The sequence below is a fragment of the Sminthopsis crassicaudata genome, chromosome 5 (genome assembly GCF_048593235.1).
Source record: "Sminthopsis crassicaudata isolate SCR6 chromosome 5, ASM4859323v1, whole genome shotgun sequence".
Taxonomy (NCBI): Eukaryota; Metazoa; Chordata; class Mammalia; order Dasyuromorphia; family Dasyuridae; genus Sminthopsis; species Sminthopsis crassicaudata.
Window position 1 is genome coordinate 221,890,218 of NC_133621.1, and position 22,367 is coordinate 221,912,584.

Consider the following 22,367-nt stretch of genomic DNA (forward strand, 5'->3'; position numbering starts at 1 on the left):
ATTTAGTTAATGGGGAATATTTGATAAGTGGCTGTCTTATTTAAATATCAGAATCTCTGGATTCATTTCCAATCAAAGGAGGTTCTAAAGTTTTTGTATATTCTTCTCCAATGTATATACATTTTGTGTATTTTATCTAAAATATAAATATAAATGTGCTTACAATACATTTAAGTAAAGTCTATTTATAAAAACTTATGCCTCTGAATCAGGTAACCTCTACTTGTTCTTATTCAAATCCAAAGCAAGGAATATAAGGGAGATGAAACCAGATATCTATGCATAGCACAACACTTGGAGATAGAAAAAGATGGGTTCAAATACTATTGCAAGATACTAACCATGGGCAAGACCCTTAACCTTTTTTTTTGAGCCTTTCTTCAAATGTGAAATAAAGATAATTATAGCACCTACTTCATGAGGTTGTTGGGAGAATCAATAATACATATAAAGTGCTTTTCAAACCTAAACATGCTATATAAATACTAGTTCTTGCCGTTGTTATTTACAAACAATACCAAGAATAAACTGTTAGTTGACAAAAAAAAAAAAAACAAAACAGAATCAAGGGTTTCACTAATCCATTTGTTCTGATAAACATTTAATAGTTTCATTATATAAAATTTTATAATAACCTTTATGTGTATGTATCTAGCAAATTCTAGAATTTATTGGATAAGCAATATTGGAGGATTTGCTGAAAAAAATGAGGCACATCAACTTAAAAAAGTTTGGGAGTCCCAAGTCTTAAACTAAAAAAAGAAAAATGGCAATATTCAGAAAAAGTCCTAAAGGAGCATGGTGCAGCTAGCTCTTGGACAACATTTTACTCTCTATGATTGGTGGTACATGTTACAAGTGAGATGAGCATTTGTTTGACAGCATCCATATTGTTATTACTCTTTGATCAGTACTAGGCAATGATCATAGCACCAAGAGTTCCCTGTTCCTGTTCCAGCATTACTTTTGAAAAATACATTTATTAATCTTGAGTATACACATATAAGAGGTGAGAGGGAAAATTTTACTGATCAACCATATAATATTGGAATCAGTCATTTAATATTTATGATGTGATACAGCCTTTAGCAATGTTGTGAACTCTGAGTCCACCCTGCTTTCTTTGCCAACTTTATCCCACATAAATGGAGGTTACGTTCCTGGGACTGTTTTATCTTGTCAGTATGACCAATGCATACCTAACTCACAAAATCAAAAATGATCCTCAGTTAAGGGCATCTTCCTTTCACCTAACAGGTGCACTAGAGCATACTCTTGTCCTCCAAATAACCTTTGTGATGTGAAAGCACTCTTATTATTGTATATTAACATATCTCAGGCACCATGCTAAGTTCTGGGAATATAAATACATGTAAGCAAGATACTCTTTGTCCTCAGTGAGCTTACATTCAAATGGAGGAAGACAGCACAAAAAGAGAAACTGGAAAAGTGTTAGAGGAATCCAAGATTCGAGAAATGGAAGGAGGAAATGATGATTCTAGTTCAGGTAGCATAATGAATAGATGATGAAGAGCCCAATTGTAGGCAGGATAAGGCAAAAATTTGCCTTTCTTTAATATGATAAATAACATAATACCAAAAAAAGATGCCATTGCTATACTAGTTAGAAAATTGACCTTAAAACCAGGAAAATCTGACTGAGTTCATGTCTCACCCTGGACTCATCCTGATTATGAAAACTTGGGCAAACCCCTCAGTCATCTAGACTAGTGTTGTCCTGCAACAGTCCAGGTGCTGCCCAAATATTATTTAAATATAATTGGAAAGTATTTAACAAATTAAAAATATGTGGTTGTCTAAAAACAGTTTAATGCTCTCCATTTCTATATGAATAAGATATCACTGCACTAGGCAACTCTTTCTAAAAGGACAAATTGCAAAAAAAAAATCTTAGTAAAGGAGTTTCATCATGTAGGAGTTCCCTATACTAATAAAATCAGTCCCTAAACCTATCCTTCCTGATCCTTTTTCCCCCAAAAAAAGGTTTAGATATAATGGAAAAATACTAAAGGCCTTTTCATTAAGAAAAAATACAGCAAAGAAAACCATTCTCACCACAATTAATTCAGGTAATTCTAGAAATACTAACTATAATACTAAGATATGGAAAAGAAATTGAGAATAAAGAAGAAACAAAGTTATCACTTTTTTCATATGATATGATGATATATAGAGAATATCCTAGAAATTCAACTAAAAATAATTGAATCAGTTAATAACTTTAGCAAAGTAACAGGATATAAAATAAAGCAATGAAAAAATCCAATTTTATGTATTACCAATAAAACCCAAAGGAAGAAATAGAAAAATTCCACGTGCAATAGCTATAAAATATATTAAATCTGTATAGGTGCTCTTATCCACACAGTTACCTATGCTATACATGAGAATTACATAAATATTAGCTACAAAAAGTGCTCTATGAAAATGAAAACAAACCTATATAATTGGAGATATTAATTGCTCATGGTTTGTGTCAATATAATTATAAGACAATACTATCTAAATGAATTTAGTTACCTTACTACCATATCAAATAACCAAGGAGTTATTTTATTTTATTTTTTCTCAATAGTATTTTATTTTTCCAATTACAGTTTTCAACATTCATTTTTGGAAGACTTTAAGTTCCAAATTTCCCCCCTCTTCTCTGACTATCTTCTTTCTCAAGACAGCAAGCAATCTGGTATAGCTTATAGATGTATAATTATTTTAAACATATTTCCATATTCATTATGTTCTAAAAGAAAAATTAGAACAAAAAGGGAAAACTACAAGAAAGAAAAAGCAAGCAAATAAGAAAAGGTGCAAATGTCATGCTTTGTTTCACATTTAGTCTCTATAATTCTTTCTCTGGATGTGGATGGCATTTTCCATCCTTAGTCTATTAGGATTGTCTTGGTTCACTATATTGCTAGAAGAGCTAAGACTATCATATTTGATTATCATATAATCTTGTCATTGTGCACAAGATTCTCCTTTTTCTGTTCACTTCACTCAGCATTAGTCTATATAAGTCTTTCCCAGTTTTTCTGAAATTAAAGGGTTTTTTTTGATAGAGTTTTAAAATAATAATAACAAAATTAATCTGTAGAAACAAAAGATCAAAAATGGTCAAAGGATATGAACAGACAATTCTCAGATAATGAAATTGAAACTATTTCTACTCATATGAAAGAGTGTTCCAAATCACTACTGATCAGATAAATGCAAATTAAGACAACTCTGAGATACCACTACATACCTGTCAGATTGGCTAAGATGACAGGAAGAAATAATGATGAATGTTGGAGGGGATGTGGGAAAACTGGGACACTGGTGCATTGTTGGTGGAGTTGTGAAAGAATCCAACCATTCTGGAGAGCAATCTGGAATTATGCCCAAAACGTTATCAAAATGTGCGTACCCTTTGACCCAGCCATACTACTACTGGGCTTATACCCCAAGGAAATACTAAAGAAGGGAAAGGGACCTGTATGTACCAATATTTTTGTGGCAGCTCTTTTTGTAGTGGCTAGAAACTGGAAAATGAATGGATGTCCATCAATTGGAGAATGGTTGGGTAAATTATGGTATATGAATGTTATGGAATATTATTGCTCTGTAAGAAATGACCAACAGGAGGAATACAGAGAGGCTTGGAGAGACTTACATGAATTGATGCTGAGTGAAATGAGCAGAACCAGAAGATCGCTGTACACTTCAACAACAATACTATATGAGGATGTATTCTGATGGAAGTGGAAATCTTCAACATAGAGAAGATCCAACTCACTTCCCCCTGATCAATGATGGACAGAAACAACTACACCCAGAGAAGGAACACTGGGAATTGAATGTTAAATATTAGCACTATTGTCTATCTACCCAGCTTACTTATACCTTCGGAATCCAATACTTAACGTGCAACAAGAAAATTGGATTTACACAGATATATTGTATCTAGGTTATACTGTAACACATGTAAAATGTATGAGATTGCCTGTCATCTAGGGGAGGGAGTAGAGGGAGGGAGGGGAAAATCTGGAAAAATAAATACAAGGGATAATGTTATAAAAAATTACTCATGTATATATACTGTCAAAAATTTATAATTATAAAATTAATAAAAAAAGAAACAAAAGATCAAGAATCTCAAGGGAAATAATGAAAAGGGAAAATAATTAGGAGGAGGAAAGTGGCTTAACAGGACTATTTCTGAAGTAGTAATTATTAGAAGTATTATGCTACTAGTTTTTAAAAATGGAAAAGTAATCAGTGGGTTAAATTAGGAATATAAGATTCAGAGACAATGTTGAATACAAAACACTACCTAAATAAGTAGTAAATATTTGGCAAAAGTGCTAGGAAAATTGGAAAATAGTGTAACATAAAGCAAGTTTAGACCAAAAATTCACAACATATACTACAATCAGCTCCAATTAAAATGTTCATAATATCACATAATACTAATATAATATGATATATATATATATATATATATATATATATATATATATATATATATATATATATATATATATATATATATATATATATATATATATAATGTGCAAAACAGATGGGAATGCATCTTTTAAAATTTCACTTCTAATGAGAAAGTTGTACCTGTTTCTGATGTTGAACCATTCATTTGACAGTGTCAAGGGTTTTCTTTTCTAGGTGTCTCCCCCATGTTGACTGCTGATGAGGCAGCATACCAGCAAAAGCCTTTGCCAGGTCACATCTCCAGAGGATTAATCCCCAGGATAATAGCCAGAGAGGATATGATGAAAGCAGGTCCAGTAATCTGTGGGTGTTGCCACAACTGGAGCTCTTGGGCCTACATTTATCTGTGGAAATTTGATAGAAGGTTTTGGTGGCCACAAAGAAAGTAAGGTTCTTCTCTATGATGATTTATCCCTTCATTGATGGCTACAGATCCTGGACTAGAAGGATGATGGATAGTTTGAGGAGACAGGTATTACTTTCTCAGGGTCCTGAGCTATCTCTATGGAGGTATAAAGGTAGACAATAGTAGAAGTAATAGTCATGGTTTGATGAGCCTGGCACTTGATACCTCCCATCTCTCCTTTAAGATATCTCACTATTTCAACTAAACTGGTTTATCTGCCCCGGAGGCAGCAGTTGGTGGGAATGAGTGATTTCTTTTCATCCAGGATTTACTTTCCTAGATAATGATTAGGGGACTAGGCCAACATGGTCAGTGCTGCTATTGAATAGTTCTTTGATCTAGTTGCCCATTGGTATCAATCGATTAGAACTTGACTTTGATGGTAATAGAGAAAATAAGTCTACATTCTATAGTGATTACTCTTCTTGGCACTGGCTGAGGGTTTAGACTAGAAGTAGGGTCAATATCTGTAGGGCATTTTTATTCCCCAGGCTCTTCTATTCAAAATCATAGGCTATTTCCACTGGAGTCTAAGTGGAAATGTGGTTACAATAATTATGGTAACTCTACTCGCCTGGTTTGCCTATCATACCAGAGGCAGCGGGTTGTTCTTACCATATCATTCCAGTAAATGCCTTTGCTCTGAGTTAATGTTGTCTACTGGCTGCCAATTAAAAGTAAATCACTAGTAGGGTATCATGAGCCAAGAATATTAGCTGTGTGGAACCACAGAGTACATTGAACCTAGTGTAATTGCTCCCCTGGTAACCAAACATTTGGTTGGGAGGTAGAAGGCAGCCCCATAGGAGATGCTATGTTTAAATTCAGATTATAGTGATAGAGGCTCATTGAGCAGTTGTTCTCTGTCCTAGTTGAAGGCAGGATGCCAAAAACTTCATTTGTAGCATGAGAAGTTCAGATTAGACACCAGGGAGATATTCCTATGAGGCAGGATTGGTATAGGCAAGATAGAACTATATAGCAGAAAATAACTTTAAATTTGAAATCAGTAGACCTATGTTCTAATGCCTGCTCTGTTGGTATTCCATTTCATGCCATTCATTCTATAAAAATTTATTGAGTTCCTATCATATGCAAATAACTGTGTGGAAGGCAGGGATGCAAAGATGAAAACCAAGAGTCTCTTCCTTCAAGTGTTTTACATTTTACTGAAATGCCCTCGTTGCCTCTTGTCTTCTTATTGTAGTATTAAAATCCATGATTAAAGTGAAAAAAAGTTCTTTCTATGTGACTTTGGTAAAAGCATTTCCTATCTCTGGTTTCTTTGTCCATAAAACAAAAGGATGGAACTAAATGATTTCTAAAATTCCTTTCAACTCTTGAGTCCTATTAGCCTATAAAACTATTCCTTGGATATTCTACCTGCCCTTAGGAGAGACCCACTCTCTGACTGGGCTGACCTAGAAGAAGATATGATCAGATATGGAGTGGCTCTGAGCATAGGGACTCAAGTAGCTTCTTTTTTTTTTCCCTTCTGGTCTCCTGTACTGGGGCAAAGGATGTGGCAGGGGTAGGGGAAGTGGGGTCTGTGAGCAAATATGAGTATGACTGCTCTCATTTCCGCTTCCCCTTCTCAGTGGCACTAGTGACAGCTGCTGAATGAGGACAGAAAGATTGATACAACACACACCATGACCTTCAGCTGCTATCTTGAACCCTTCACTTACCCTGAAGAAGGTGTGGGATCCTTTTCCCCAGATCCTCTTTTCTCTAAATCCTCTTCTCTCTGATCAACTTTCCTCCCAGAGGACAGGTGAGTGCAATCTTTTTGAAATATAATTTGTACAGATGTTTTGTCCATGCTGAGCTAGGGAAAGTTGATTCTGGAGGGAGAAAGGAATTAAGTTTTAAGGCATTCTTGAAGAAAGGGGAGGGTCGAGATAAAGAACCCTATCCTATATTGTACCTCTTAAATCGTCTAAACAGTTTGATGGCTCAATGGATAGAACATTGGACATAAAATCATGAAGACCTGAATTCAAATCTGACCTCTGATCGTGTTATCTATGTGACTCTAGACAAGGCACTTTACTTCTGTTCAACCTCTATTAACCTTCAGGGTTGTTTTGAGAATATGACAATACTTGTAAAGTGCTTTACAAAGCTTAAAGCACTGTATAAATCCTAGCTATTATTATTACCATGATACCTAAAACTGATAAGGAATTATGAGATGCCATTTTATTTATTCCCCTTTCTCTGAGAAAGACTGTCAACAGTAGAAAATGATTTCTCTGATTCTTCAAGATCTTTAAGGAAAGGAGTAAAGAATGAATAAGCATTTATATGGCACCTATTATGTGCCAGATATGGTACTAAGTGCTTTCTTTTTTAAAAACAGATATTTCATTTGACCCTCACAACAACCCTATAAGGGGTTATAATTCCCACTTTATAGTTGAGGAAACTGAGGCAAACAAAAGAGTCACACATATAGCAAATGACCAAGGCTGGATTTAAATTCATGTTTTCCTGACTCCAGGCCCGATACTCTATCTGCTATATCACTGGGCATTTAGCACTTCTCCTGGCTGGTTGTTTCTCTGAATCTGGCCACTTATAGTCATTGTTCATTATCTGTACCTCCGAGGGGTACAGATTCCCAAATTTGACCTCTAAGTTCCTAGAAAAACAGTTTTCCTTTTGTTTCAGAGTCATCTAAATTTTTCATTCTGAAATGATTTTGGAGAGATGCTGAGAATAATAAGTCCCATTCCAACTGTCACTAAACCTTGTCACTATAAGATTTATGAAATATTCTGTTTGCAAAGATTCATGGGGGGGTCAATATTATATGCACTGTTGTCTACATTTATATATATTAGAGAGTAGAGAACTATGCTTTGGAGTGTTAAAGTGATGTGCATGATTATAGAATTAGTGAGCCCCAGATCTGAGAATGATTGTAAATGAGACATAATAAGAGATTTTGGAGTTTTCTCTTAGGGAGGATGTGGGGGAGACTATAATATAGAATATGTTGCAGAGAGGTCTAAAGTTCTCTTATCTCAGTTGTGAGCACGTTAGCTTAGAGGTGGGGGACAGAAATAGAGATTTGGGAGGTGAAAAGATCTGTGTTTTTCCAGGAGTTTCCCAAAACTGTGATTCCTCAACAATGACCCTGGGGAGTGGAGGAAAATTAACCTCCTCTCAGGAGGGAATAAAGGACCAGGGGAATCCTTAGGGGGCAGCTTAAAGAGTTTGTGGGCACAGAGAGGAGGCCCTAGAAAGTCCTATTTGCCTCTACTTATCAGATTAGTCTTCTCATAGTGGAGAGGAGGAGTTGCCTCCTTTGCTGGAGAAGATGTCCCTCCACAAAAGAGTGGCTAAGATGGAAGTCTGCTGACATCTGTTCTGAAGGCATATGCTTTGTTCCTCCCATGTCAGGCTACTTGAGGATCTTCATGAAGCTCCAGCCAGAGCTGCCTGGAGAATCCTAACATTTAAATTAGTTCATTTACTCTTCTTTCCTGCTTCAGGAAAGTACGTAACTAACTATATGATATAGTCTTTCTTCTCCCTGGAGCAATAGAAACAAAGTCTTTCAAGGAAGTAATATCTGCTTCTCACAGTACCTTCAAGGTCAATCAAATTGGGGAAAATGGAGAGGAAGACAAGCTATCTTGGCAGGAGCTGTGGAGGGTGACAAGACCTGCTTCTATTCATAGACCTGGGTTCCCATTCAGGAAACAAGCTCCCACAGTGGGATTTTCAGCCATACCTATATCTACTTTGCACCCATCCACATAAAGCAGAATGGCCCTGGAGACATTGGGTCTTCCATTGAGCAAGATTGAACCAAGGAAAGAAATGATCTAAGGATAATCAGAAAGAAGGGAAAGGAAGTGGGAAAAGGAGAATTTAAAAAAAAAAAAAAAGAAGAAGAAGAATATGAAAATGGAGGGAAGAAGTCTAAAATGGCCAACATTTCAATAAATGCAGGACAGATCTTAGTTTAATGGATGTGTGAAGGGGTTGGATATTTGGGTTGGGAAAGAATGGATTGGGGGTCCATGTCTTAGTCTCTAGATAGATAAGCAAGTCTCAGTTTTCCTCTCAAGACACAAAGACCTCATAGAACCTAATTTGAGAACTTTCTCTTCACTTCAATTTATTATTGAAGATAATAAATCTTCAATACTTTGCACAAATCATTTAAACTATTTGTCTCAGTTTCCTCAACTGTAAAATGAGAATGCTAATAGCACCTACCTTTCAGGATTATTGTGAGAATCCAATAACATAATTTTTGTGAAGCATTTAGCAATGCCTGACATTTAATAAGTGAGATATGAATGCTAGTTGTTATTTCTATTATTGTTGTTATTATTAACATTTTTTGACAGACAGGGGTAGACTAATAGATGCTAGGAACCCTGCCATGTTGGTGACCAAAGGAAGCCATGGACTCTTCATTGTTGGAGACTTCTGAGAACAGAAGTTAAATAGTCAGCCTGCTCTAGGGTAAGGGGCCTATCAGGGGCCTACCAACCTTGAAATAGGGGAAGGAACAACAATTTTTGAATATACTGAACATTTTCCAGGTGTCATGGGATTGTGAAGTGGATGAGGAGGAAGAGGGTGTGGTTCAGGCCCTGGTAGTCAACCCATCATGGAAACCCAGTTTCCTGTTGTTATACTCCCACACTTTCTCAGCCCTCATTTTCAACCCAATTTGAGAGCTCTGGTGACATGGTTTTGGTGGCTGTCCCTTACCCTATTAAAGTCCATGTCCTAGAGAAAGACCCAAGGAACAGAAGATAGATCCAGGGCTGTGTCAAACAAAACAAACAAACAAAAAAGACACAGAAACAGAAAGGAACAGAGACAGACACGGAAACACAGAGACAGAAACAGAGAAAAAGGTTCACAGATAGAGAAATAGACAGAGACAGAGAGAGAAAGAAAAAAATAGAGACAGAGATTAGAGACAGACAGACAGACAGAGTGACAAACAAATAGAGACAGAGAGACAGATACTCAGAGAGGCAGACCAATAGAGATAAAGAAACAGAGACAGAGACACAGACATAGACACAGAGAGACAGAGACAGCACCCTCTTGCCTAGAAGTCTGTATGGTGACCTATAAATTCTGTATTATTAGTCACTGGCATCCATCCTGCTAACACTTTGCCTTCCTCCTCCACAACTTTCCTCACGAGTATCCTACCATCTAATTTCCACCTACTTACTCCATACTCTAACAGAGCCTTAACATTTTTCTTTCCTTTCTTTCCATCTCACAGGAAATGGGAGCAAATTAACTCTCCATCCAATTATAACATTTTAACTGCTGTTGCCTCTGGGTCAGCTAATCTAAGGGGGTCACATTGAATGTTTGATGATCAGTTGTTCTCTTGCTATATTATCTGTGGAGAGTCCTTAATCCCAGGATGCCTTCTTTTATGCCATCCTTCATGCACCTGGGCACCTTTCCATCCAAATTACTTACTGTATGTCTAGCACGATTTTGTGCATTGTAGATAATTAACATGTTTATTGATTTAGATTGTAAGTTCAGAAAATGCAAAATCATTTAACATTCAATAATGCAAAAATTGATCAAGTGTTTATGTGAAGCTGGATTAGGTGTGTGTGTGTGTGTGTGTGTATGTGTGTGATATGAGCTCCTTTGACAGTCTGGGAAAGCCTAAGGACTCTCTCAGAATCATGTTTTTAAATGCAGAAGATAAAATGCTAAAGATCACAAAGAAAGCCTATTATACTAAGAAACAGCTTATCAAAATATTTAAACAAATAAAAAAAGGACTCTAAATTAAGAAGATCTATTCTAAACACAGTCTATTTAAGTTGAAAGATATCTTACAGAACATCCAATCTGCTTTTAGAGATAAGGAAACTGAGGCCCAGGAAGGTGAAGTGACTTTTGTTAAACACAAAGAATCCAAATCTTCAGAAAACAACTTCAATAGAAGTACACTAAGGCTGCCTTTGACTTCAACTAAAGCAAAATACAAATGAAATACAAATCTATTTAATAATCATATTAATAATAAAAATGGTTTTTATATTTCCTTCTAATCTGAATTATCTATGCAGCCTTTTTTCTTTCATTATTGTGGGAGCTGAGAGTGACAGTAACCACTTCTCCTTTCTCCTCAACCAGATTTTGTTTTTCTCTGATGGAGAGAGCTAAAATTAGTTCTTGTCTGGTTTTGTATTGTCTTTTAAAATTTTTATATGCTTATGTTTATTATTTATGTTTGTTATTGATATGTTTTTATACTATCTTCTCTCTGCCTCTTCATGTTCTGTCTTAGAAAATTCCCAGATGGCACTGAATGCAGCACCTAGCACAGCATCCTGAACACAAACTCAATTTAAACTATTGGTCTTAATTCTGAAGACCACAATTTTAGGAAGGGTGATGAACTTGATGAAGGTCGATAAAGCATGTTCAGAAGAATCCTGTGAGGAAGTCTCATTTTGTGAGATCTGTGGGGAAAAAAAATTGGTCAAATGAGGTAAAAATAAGAAAATAATTAGGGAACCATGAAAGTAGTTTCAAGTATAGGAAGTGATGCCTTATGAAAAAGAATTGAATTCATGTCCTCTTCATCCCAAAAGGTAGAAAACAAAAGTTCTAGTGCATGAAATGTTACATTCTTTAATTTTTTTTTATGACATGAAGGGTACAGAGACATATGATAAATAAATCATCCTGAGGAAAGCTAGGAGAAATCAGGGAGTCTTAGTCTATGTCGAGATGTTTGAGGACCATTTATTTTGATATCTACATGCATGTTTTTACCAAGCAGTACAATAATATTGTTAAAAATATATTGCAAGAAGTATTCCATTAGGGACTAGTGCTAAGTCCCAGGATGCATAACATTTTTATCAGAAGATTGGGTAAAAAATAATTGGCATACTTAGAAAATGTGTAAAACACACACAAATATGGATTAAGTGGATAATTAACATGGTAGATGACAGTTACTACACAAAAACATCTGGACAGGTTAGAACACTGAGTGAAACCATTTGGGGTTTGAAAAGGCATAGGTTCAAGATTTTGAAGTTAAGTTTAAAACTCCAACATTACCAGAAACTAAGCTTTTAAGACCGCTTAATACCAGAATTGAAAAGGACCTCAGAGGCCTGAAATAGAATCCCCTCTACAATATACCTGACTAAGGAATGCGGAACTCTAGTGAGGAGGAAATTATTTCCTTAACTGCAAAAATGGGGGTGATAATAATAGCACCTACTTTGCAGGGTTGTTGTGAGGATCTAAAGAGATCTTTGTATAACGTGTGGTACATAGTAGATCCTTAATAAATGATTATTTCACTCCTTCCTTCCTGTAGGAGTTCAGGGGGTAACTCTGTAGATGAAGGTCATCAGGGAAAGATTTATAAAAGCACTAGGTCCCAAGATAAATTTTGAAGCATGAGAGGAATTGGTTAGGCAGAGATGGGGATGAACATACCAGGTAGATAGAATAACATGAATAAATGTTGGGCTCTGGAAACTCAAGATATATAGTTAGGATTGGCAAGGGAGGAGATTCCTTGAATTTTTGATTTTTCTATTTCTTTACTTTCCTTAGCTTCACAGTTTTGATGACCCCAATGGTATAGCTCAAAAGGAAAGTCTTCAGAACTAATATGAAAGTAAAAGGACATATCATTAGTCTTGAAAGAAAAGAGACATCTCTCTATGGTTTGGGCTAATGAGTAGGGATGGAGAATCTGGACCAAAAGCATTCTTCCAACTAGGGAAAGAGAATATTTGGCATGGGTCATTTGAAAATGTCTAGTGGTAACCTAAGTGGCTTAGTGGCATAGAATGTCAGAGTAGAAAAAAACATTAGAAACCATCTAATTTGATCTCATTTTACAGATAAGAGAAAGGTGGCTTAGCAAGAGAAAATTACTTTCTTTTAAATTTTTATTTTTATTTTTAATAATAACATTTTATTTTTAAAATATATGCAAAGATAGTTTTCAACATTCACTCTTGCAAAAATTTGTGTTCCACATTTTTCTCCTTATCTTTCCCCTCCTCTCTTACCTAGACAGCAAGTAATCCTATATATGTTAAACATGAGCAATAAATATATTTCCATATTTATTATGCTGCACAAGAAAAATCAGATCAAGAAGGGGAAAAATTAGAAAGAAAAAAAGCAAACAACAACAGAAAAGGTGAAAATTCTATGTTGTGGTCCACACAAATTTTCTCTCTGAGTGCAGGTGGCTCTGTCCATCACAAGTCTATTGAAATTGGCCTGAATCACCTCATTGTTAAAAAGAGCCAAGCCTATCAAAGTTGATCATCACATAATATTGTTGCTGTATACAATGTTTTCTTGGTTTTACTCACTTAACATTAGTTCCTGTAAATCTCTCTGGGACTTTCTGAAATCATCCTGCTGATCATTTATTATATGACAATAATATTCCATAGCATTCGTATACCATAACTTATTCAGCCATTTTCCCTCTAATGGACATCCACTCAGTTTTCAGTTTCTTGTCACTACAAAAAGGGCTGCCACACAGAAAATTACTTCCTTAAAGACAAAATATATTAATGACAAAACCAAGGGTCCTGGTTTCTAATTGCATGCATTATTGTGAATTTCCAAGCCTATTTTTGGAGATACCAGAGGACACCAGGTTTTTAATAGGTTTCAAATTGAATTTTTAGCTTCATCTTACTAAGTTCTTCCTGCCTCCCCTCCACCCAACAGTTCCTGTCCCCAATTTTTTAGTCTGATAACTATTTACCGCTTCCTTAAGAAAAGGCATCTAGTATCTTATCTCCATGAAGCACAACTTCCTCCTGCTACTACTGAGCCATCTTTACATGTGATCTTTCTTCCAAAGTTGTCCTATCAACTTGCCCCTGCTTTCAGGCATAACTGAACTGAAAACATCCCAGTATGTTCCCTTAACTAGATATTCATAATCAAAGTAGAGAAGAGAATGGAAACAATTACTCAATAATTCTTGTCTTTAAATCCCCATACCCAGGGTTCAATAGCTTTCATAGATGGAAAAATCCTTGATGATTATTATAGTAACAAAAATAACAATTCACATTTCTATAGAGATCTATTCACACTACAGATTCACAAAACATTTTTCTCCCATTAATTATGTAAGTTAGATAGCGATTGTCATTGAGCATAATAGAAAGCTTAATACTTGTTGAACTAAATTGAAAAATCATTGCTAAATGTGCCATTATGTTTAAGACTATGTTGTTTGTTACATGGTAGAAATTCAGAGACCCAACCTATCTCTCTTTCCTTGGAGAAAGCTAAGAGTGGCTATTCAAGCCAGAAAATTCATTTATACATTGTACTATTCAGCAAATATGTATTATGTTCATTATGTGCTACATCAAAAACAGCCAGAAGGAAATAATGTTGCAGGTAATCTATAGAGGTTTTCTGTTCTGTGGCAAACTGCCTTTTATTCAACATTCAACAACTGTATTAAGTATTTTAATATGTATACAACATCTTGCTAGTGTCAAAATACAGTTAACCCACCTACCTAGATTGCCATGCTACTCCCCACTCTGTGACATCTATTCCCAAAACAGAAACCAAGGGGAATTCTGGTTTCATAATTCAGTCATGGTGCAAGATAAAATCTGGTCTCACAGACAAGCATCATTCACTCCCCATAGATGGGGGACACTTGGAAAGAGGTCAACACTGACTCTTATATAGAGATTTTCTCACACCTAGTCCCTGTGCACAATGCCCACACTATTTCCAGTGAAAGAAGGGAAGCTAGGAGGCAGAGGTGAGGAGACAATATGGACCAAAAGCACTCTTCCAACTAGGGAAAGGGAATATTTGGCATGGAGGCATGAAGGGAAACCAGTCAAAGGATACTAGTCTTTGCTGGTACAAAAGAAAAATATCTAGAGAACAGCGAGCAGACAATCATAGCTGAATTATAGAGGGAAGAAGAGTGTAAGAAGACTAGAAAGGCATGAAGGGATTTAAATGTTAGAGGAATTTATATTTGATCCCAAAAACGATAGAGAAGCAATGGAATTTATTATCTTGTCTAATTTCACACAGTGAGTTAATAGTAGAGGTATCATTCAAACCCAGATCTTCTGAATTCTAGCCCACTGCTTTTCTCATCCACTGCATGAATTTCATTCTAATGTTTGCCCTAAAAGTTAAGAAATTCTTGTCTCACAAAAACTAGAATTCACAATAGCCAACTCTATTATGGTTCACAGAATGCTTTATTCCATTGTCTTATCTAATTCTCACAAACATATTTCTAAAGTATTATAATATTGTTGTCCCTAATTTGTAGATGAGGAAACTGAACATCAGAACACTTAAGTGACTTGTCTAAAGTCACAAAATGGCAGAACTGGGACTAAAATGACATCATTTAAATTCATTCCCACTTAGCATTATACAATATGAAGCCAGAATAAATCATCTCATCAACTTCCTGTCCCATTTAAATATGAGGAAACAAAGGTCTTCTAACTCCAAATCCAAAATTTTTCTATCACACAGCACTATTTCTTTTTTGTCTTGAGGCAACTGGAGTTAAGTGACTTGCCCAGGGTCATACAGCTAGGAAGTATTAAGTGTCTGAGGTCACATTTGAACTCAGGTCCTCCTGACTTCAGGGCTGCACTAACTAGCAACAATTACTTCCTTAGTACTTTCCCAATCCATAATCCTCATACTTCAAAGATTCTTGAAAATACTTCCCCTCCCTGTTTGTGATTTTAGAACTTCTTAAAGGCTGAAGTTGAACATAGAGAAAAAAAGTGCACATTGTTTTTGATATTTCATGGGTTTAGAGAACATTAAAAAGTCAAAAATGGAGAGACATTGAGAAGTCATTCTTTAGCCCTTCCTCCTTCAATCTAGTCACAATCTATTAGATGCAAAGGAAGATGAGAATTAAAAGGGGAAAGGGAAGGGGAGACAGAGACAGAGGCAGAGACAGACAGAGGCAAGAGAGACAGAGACAAGTCAAGACAGAGAGACAAAGAGACAGAAATACAGATAGAGACTAGACTGAAGGAGGACAGGGAGATACAGGCAGAGAAAAAGACAGAGAGAGAGAGAGAGAGAGAGAGAGAGAGAGAGAGAGGGGGGGGGGGATTAGACAGGCTAGCCCCAGGAGTTTCCATTCCCTCCCTGACCATTTTATCAAATCTTTATCACCTCGAATAGTTCCAATAGCAGAAAACAAGTTTTCTGTGCATACCCCTTCCCATCACCACAGTACTCACTCAGATCCATTTATAGACTGTTGCTGGTCACATTTATGCCTACCCCAAAAGTAAGAAATGAGAAAAATGCACAAAGAGTCACAAAGAACTAAATTTAAATCTGATATCAAAAAACCCCAACAATTTTAGCTGTCCAAACTGGACTGTTTATGAGTAGGAAGGGGTGAGTTCTACTTCCTTGGAAGTATTTAAGGAAAGATTAGATGACCATTCATTGGGTATATAATAATGGAGATTCTTTTCATATGCAATTTAAACTAAAAGACTACTGTGATTTCTTTAAACCTCGAATTTGGTCTTTGTATGAAATCTTACAGGTTAGAGGAATGAAGAATCACAGAATCTTAGAGTTTAAAAAGACCCAATTCTACCTAAACAGAAAAATCCCTCTACATCATTTCTGGAATGAATGTCCACCCTCTCCTTGAAGACCTCAAGTGATAGAGAAAACCTCTTATGCATCTCATTCCACTTGGGGAAAGTTACAATTATTAAAAAAAAGTTCCTCTTTTCATGGAACTGAAATCTTTCTTTCTATAATGTTCTTTCACTGTTCCTTATTCTTGCCAGACAAAGCAGAGCAATTTGAAGATTGTATTCATCTCTCTCTCTAAGTCAGAAGTTCTTCAGCAAAGGAGCTGAGAATTTTTTTTTAACATTTTGGTCACTGTAACTCAATATAACATTTCTTTTTCTATTGTTCAGTCATTTCAGTTGTTTCCAATTCTTCATGACCTCTTTTGGGAATTTCTTGGCAAAAATACTGGAATGGTTTTTCATTTATTTCTTCATCTTATTTTATAGATGAGGAAACTGAGAGAAACAAGGTCACAAAGTTATTTGAAGCCAGATTTGAACCTCAAAAAAATTAATCTTCCTGACTAAAGGCCTAGAACTCTGTGCAATAAGGGTACCACCTATCCTGCCCCAGTTTTTCTTTGTAATCCTTTGATTTTTTTTAATAATAACTTTTAATTTTCCAAATACATGCAAAGACAGTTTTCAACATTTACCTTTGCGAACTTCCTCCCTCTTCCCTTCTCCCCTAGAGAGCAAGTAATCCAATATAAATTAAACATATGAAATTCTTCTAAACATATTTCCATATTCATTATGCTGTGCAAGAGAAGTCAGATCAAAAAGGGAAAAAATGAGAAAGAAAAAGAAAAGTAAGCAAACAACAACAAAAAGATGAAAATATTGTGTTGTGATCCACATTCAGTCCCATAGTCTCTTCTCTCTGGATGCAGATGACTCTTTATGACATGTCTGTTGGAAATGGCCTGAATCACCTCATTGTTGAAAAAAGTCAATTCTGTCACAGTTGATCATCATATAATCTTGTTGCTGTGTACAATGTTCTTCTGGTTCTGCTCACTTCACTTAGCATCAGTTTCATGTAAGTGTTTTCCAGGCCTCTATGAAATCATCCTATTCATCATTTCTTATAGAACAACAATATTCCATAATATTCATATACCATAACTTATTCAGCCATTCTCAAATTGATGGGCATCCACTCATTTTCCAGTTTCTTTCCACTACAAAAAGGGCTGCCACAAACATTTTTGCACATGTGGATACTTTTCTCTTTTTGATGATCTCTTTGGAATACAGACTTAGTAGAGATACTGCTGGATCAAAAGGTATTCTTAGAACCCTTTGAGCATAGTTTCAAATTGCTCTCCAGATTGGTTGAATCACTTTACAACTCCACCAATAATATCTCAGTTTTCCCACATCCCCTCCAACATTTGTCATTATCTTTTCCTGTCATGTTAGCTAATCTGAGAGGTATGGAGTGTACCACAGAATTGTCTTAATTAAGAGCATTTTTCTTTGAATTTTATTTTATTCAGTAAGACGTATGATTCTGAGAAGAACTCCTAAGCTCCACAAAACTATGGCCAAAAAGGTCCTGAGTACAAGAAAAAAAAAAATTGAGAAACTACTTGAAGTATAAAGCTCTTCTTTTTGAAGCTGAATACCCCACTTCCATCTTACTATAGCATGAATGGATTCAACACAGTCTTACTCCAAGAAGTTCAATAAGAACAGAGTGATCCTTTAAAGTTAATGTCAGAGATTAGATGCTCTCCTGTCTCAAAGGCAATAATATTCTGTCTGACTTTGTCAGCACGAAATGGAGTTATTTTGCATCTATAACAAGTCTATGTGATATGAGCTGTAGCCCAGCTGGCTTTTTCCTGTGTTTATTGAGCCCATGGGGTACAAAAGCAATGTCCTACTACTCAGACAGCAGAATAAAGGATTAAAGCATATTCTTGATGCTCAGAAAAACTATTTACCAGGGGAGCTAATTACTACAACGAGTATATAGTCAACAAAGCAATATGATTATAAAAATTCTCAAATATAATAATAATTTTTGGTTGTTCATTCATTTTTAGTCATGTCTAATTCTTCATGACTAAATTTGGGGTTTTCTTGACAAAAATAGTGGAGTGGTTTGCCATTTTTTTTCTCCAGCCCATTTTATAGATAGGAACCGAAGCAAACAAGGTTAAGTGACTTGCCCAGGATCACACAGCTAATAAATATCTGAGGCCAGATTCAAATTCATCATCATCAAGATGACAAATTTTTCCTGACTTCAAGCCCAATGCTGAGGTTCACTGTGCCACTTAACTGCCTGTAAATAAAAAATAGCTAATATTAATATAGCATTTTAAAAATCACTTTTGTATTTTATTAATGTAATTTTGTTTTTTAATGGGTTTTTTATTTTCAAAATCCATGCAAAGATAGTTTTCAACATTTACTCTTACAAAAACCTTATGTTTCCAAAATTTTTCCCTCCTTTCTCCCAACCCCTCCCCAAGACAGCAAGTAATCTAATATTATACAATTCTTCTATATATTAATATAGCATTTTAAAGTTTCCAAAGCAGTTTACAAATGTTATCTCATTTTATGCCCACAGCAATCCTAGGAAGTAGGTGCTATTATATAAAATTGTATAAATAATAATATAAAAAATAAATAAAATTGTATGAAATAACCACATTTTATAGATGAGGGAACTCAGAAAGGCAGAAATTATAGTTCAGGATCACATAACTAACATCTAAGGGAGGATCTGAATTCTGGTCTTTCCTGACTCTATCCATTGAGCTGCCTAATTGCTCTCAATGAAATTTGAACTAAAATTAATATGCTCATTTTAATGGATTTATTTAATCATTAAATTAATGGTGATTTTGTTTTTTCTTCTTAGAAAATTTGAAAAAACTTTGGGAGTCATTTTTTCTAGCTTAGATTTCTTATGAAAAACTGTCCTGTGGAAAAATCAAAATGAAGTCTTCTTTGCCTTTCAGCAAATGTCCTCAGTTTTTCAGCTGGGAGATTAAACCACAAATCCATTGACCTATAGCTGCAGTAAAATTGAGATCTCTCTTGGGATGGGAAAGCGTCTCTGGAATCTAATTTAATCTGAACATTTATGAAGTATACTTCATAAATGTATCTTCCATCTATAAGTAAAACTATTCTAGATCCTGCTCCTCTTGGTCATCTTTTCTTTCCCTCTTTTTCTTCTCCTCCTCTCTAATTTCCTTCTAATAGCAGCCCCTATCTCAAGCCCACCAATAATGAGGGGCAACTGTGGAGAGAAAAAGATGCTTTTAAAATGTCAGTCTCTAAAAAGATGGAATGAAAAAAAGAGATTGACAATCCTTTCCCTTTTCCTTGCCATTGGCAGGCTTATAGAACAATGCATGCAAGAGTCTCTAGCTGTGCTTAGCTGACTTGCTACAGCTCCTCCTTCCTCTCCAGGTATCTCCTTGCCAGAGACTAGCAACAAAGGTCTGGAAGCAGAAAGCATCAAATGAATGAGCAAAGACAGCCAAAAAATGAACTCTAAGTATTTATTAGGCAGTATTGTGTGAAACAGCAGGGAGAAAGGCAATACTGTAGGAAGAGATTATATTGGTAAATCTAGGAAGCCTTCCTGAAGTAATTTTGATTGGCATCTGAGAGGAATGAGGGGAAAAACTGCCAGAGGGAGAAGGAGGCTATTCTAACTAAGCATGGAGGCATAAAGATGGATGAGATCTAATGGCTCAGACTAAATAAAGCATGCAAAGGGAATCAAAATCCATAATCCAGAAATCATCTCTACTTGTTTGGAAAATGCATTAGAGGATTTTTATTTTATTTTATTATTTTTTATTTATTTTGTCATAACTCTTTATTTACAAAACATATGTATGGACAATTTTTCAACACTGACCCTTGCAAAACCTTCTGTTCCAAAATTTCCCCTCTTTCCCCCCACCCCCTCCTCTAGAAGGCAGGTAGTCCAATACACATTAAATATGTTAAAATATATGTTAAATCCAATATATGTATACATATTTACACAGTTCTCTTGCTGCACAAGAAAAATCTGGACTAGAAAGAAAAAAAAAACCTGAGAAGGTAAACAAAAATGCAAGCAAACAATAACAGAAAGAATGAAAATGCTATGCTGTGGTCCATACTTAGTTCCCATATTCCTCTCTCTGGGTGTAGATGGCTCTCTTCATTACTGGACAATTGGAACTGGTTTGAATCATCTAATTGTTGAAGAGAGTCTTGTCCATCAGAATTGATCACCATACAATCTTGTTGTTGCTGTGTATAATGATCTCCTGGTTCTGCACATTTTATTTAGCATCAGTTCATGTTAAGTCTCTCCAGGCCTCTTTGAAATCATCCTGTTGGTCATTTTTTACAGAACAATAATATTCCATAACATTCATATACCACAATTTATTAAGCCATTCTCCAATTGATGGGCACCCACTCAGTTTCCAGTTTTTAGCCACTACAAAAAGGGCTGCCACAAACATTTTTGCACATGTGGATTCCTTTACTAGAAGATTTTTTAAAAATCTGATTTGCCCTTATTGAATTTTAGAATCTAAAGTGGGAAGAGATCTGAAGGCATTCTGATTCTTCTCTTCCTTTACATTTTATAGATGAGGAAAACAAGGATAAGAAAATATGAATGAATTTTGCCCAAGTACCAGAGCCAAGATTAAAAACCCACATTTTTCTGGCACAAAATTCAGTTCATATTATACTAACCTGTACTCTCTTCTTATAATATGAATTCAGAGGCTGCTGTTCCAAGTAAGAAAGCCTTGGAACTCCTATACCTATACTAACTGAAGGTGAAGAAGTGGACTGGAAAGTGGGAGGAGTGGAGACTGATAAGAAATTAAGCATTATCTGTGGAAATACCCCTGTTGTTTAGCCTCCTCCATCTAAAAAGAGCCCTTAATCTCTTTTGCCACACATATCTTTGCCAGTCTGGGGAAAACCTACAAAACTTCTTAGAATGCTATTTTTTAAATGCTTAAAATACATATGCTTATGAAAGAAACCAATTACAATTGAAATACAGGTAGCAAGAGAGTTGAGATCGGCCTCTAACTAAGGACTGATAAATTCTAGTTTTCTTCCTATCTCTGATGCTCGAGAATTGTTTCTGTCAGATGCCTCCACCCCACCTAAAAAAAAAAACCAAAAACAAAAAACAAAAACTTTTTCTTCCTTCACAAAAAAGTTGATGTGAGAGACTTCTTGGGAATGGTTTTATACTTGCAAACTTGCAATCTCACAGCATTTTGCAAAAGTTCATACCTAAATACTCAAATCAAAAACTTGTGGTGAAGAAGTTTCAAAACATTTGGAAACCTTAGCCAGATTAAAATGCAATTGGGAGGTATTTAACAAAATAAATAAAAATAGAACAGAGCATAGATATTGTTAATATGTGATTTTCCTTTGTCAATAAATGGGTGGTAGGAATCCTTTTCATCCTACACAAGTCATTTAATTAATTCAGTTTCTTCATCTGCAAAATGAACTTAAGAAGAAATATGGCAAAACCACTCCAGTAAGAAACCCCAGGTGGGGGACACAGGAAGTCAAACATGACTTAACAACAGAAGTCCAGTTTTGAGTTGGCCATTGTGTTAGTTTTTCTCTGAAATGCTGTGAGATGATTCCAGAATGTTGCCATGACTTAAGTGATATATTTTCAATCTCCTAGCACCCAGCCAATTCTTCCTCTGAAAGACTCACAAAAGGGAAAAAAGAAATGGCTGAGTTTCCTTGGGAAACTACAATGAAAGCCCTTTTTTCCCCCCCATTTATTAATG

At 35.5% G+C, this 22,367-nt stretch overlaps 1 protein-coding gene across 1 annotated transcript in view; it reads left to right on the forward strand.

Moving 5' to 3' along the window:
- The first annotated feature begins 6,523 nt into the window (after window positions 1–6,523).
- TESPA1 (thymocyte expressed, positive selection associated 1) overlaps window positions 6,524–22,367 on the forward strand; it is a 39,367-nt gene continuing 23,523 nt past the window's right edge. The window contains exon 1 of the mRNA XM_074270103.1: window positions 6,524–6,689. The gene's annotated coding sequence lies outside the window, so the exon portion shown is untranslated. The remainder of the gene's footprint in view (window positions 6,690–22,367) is intronic.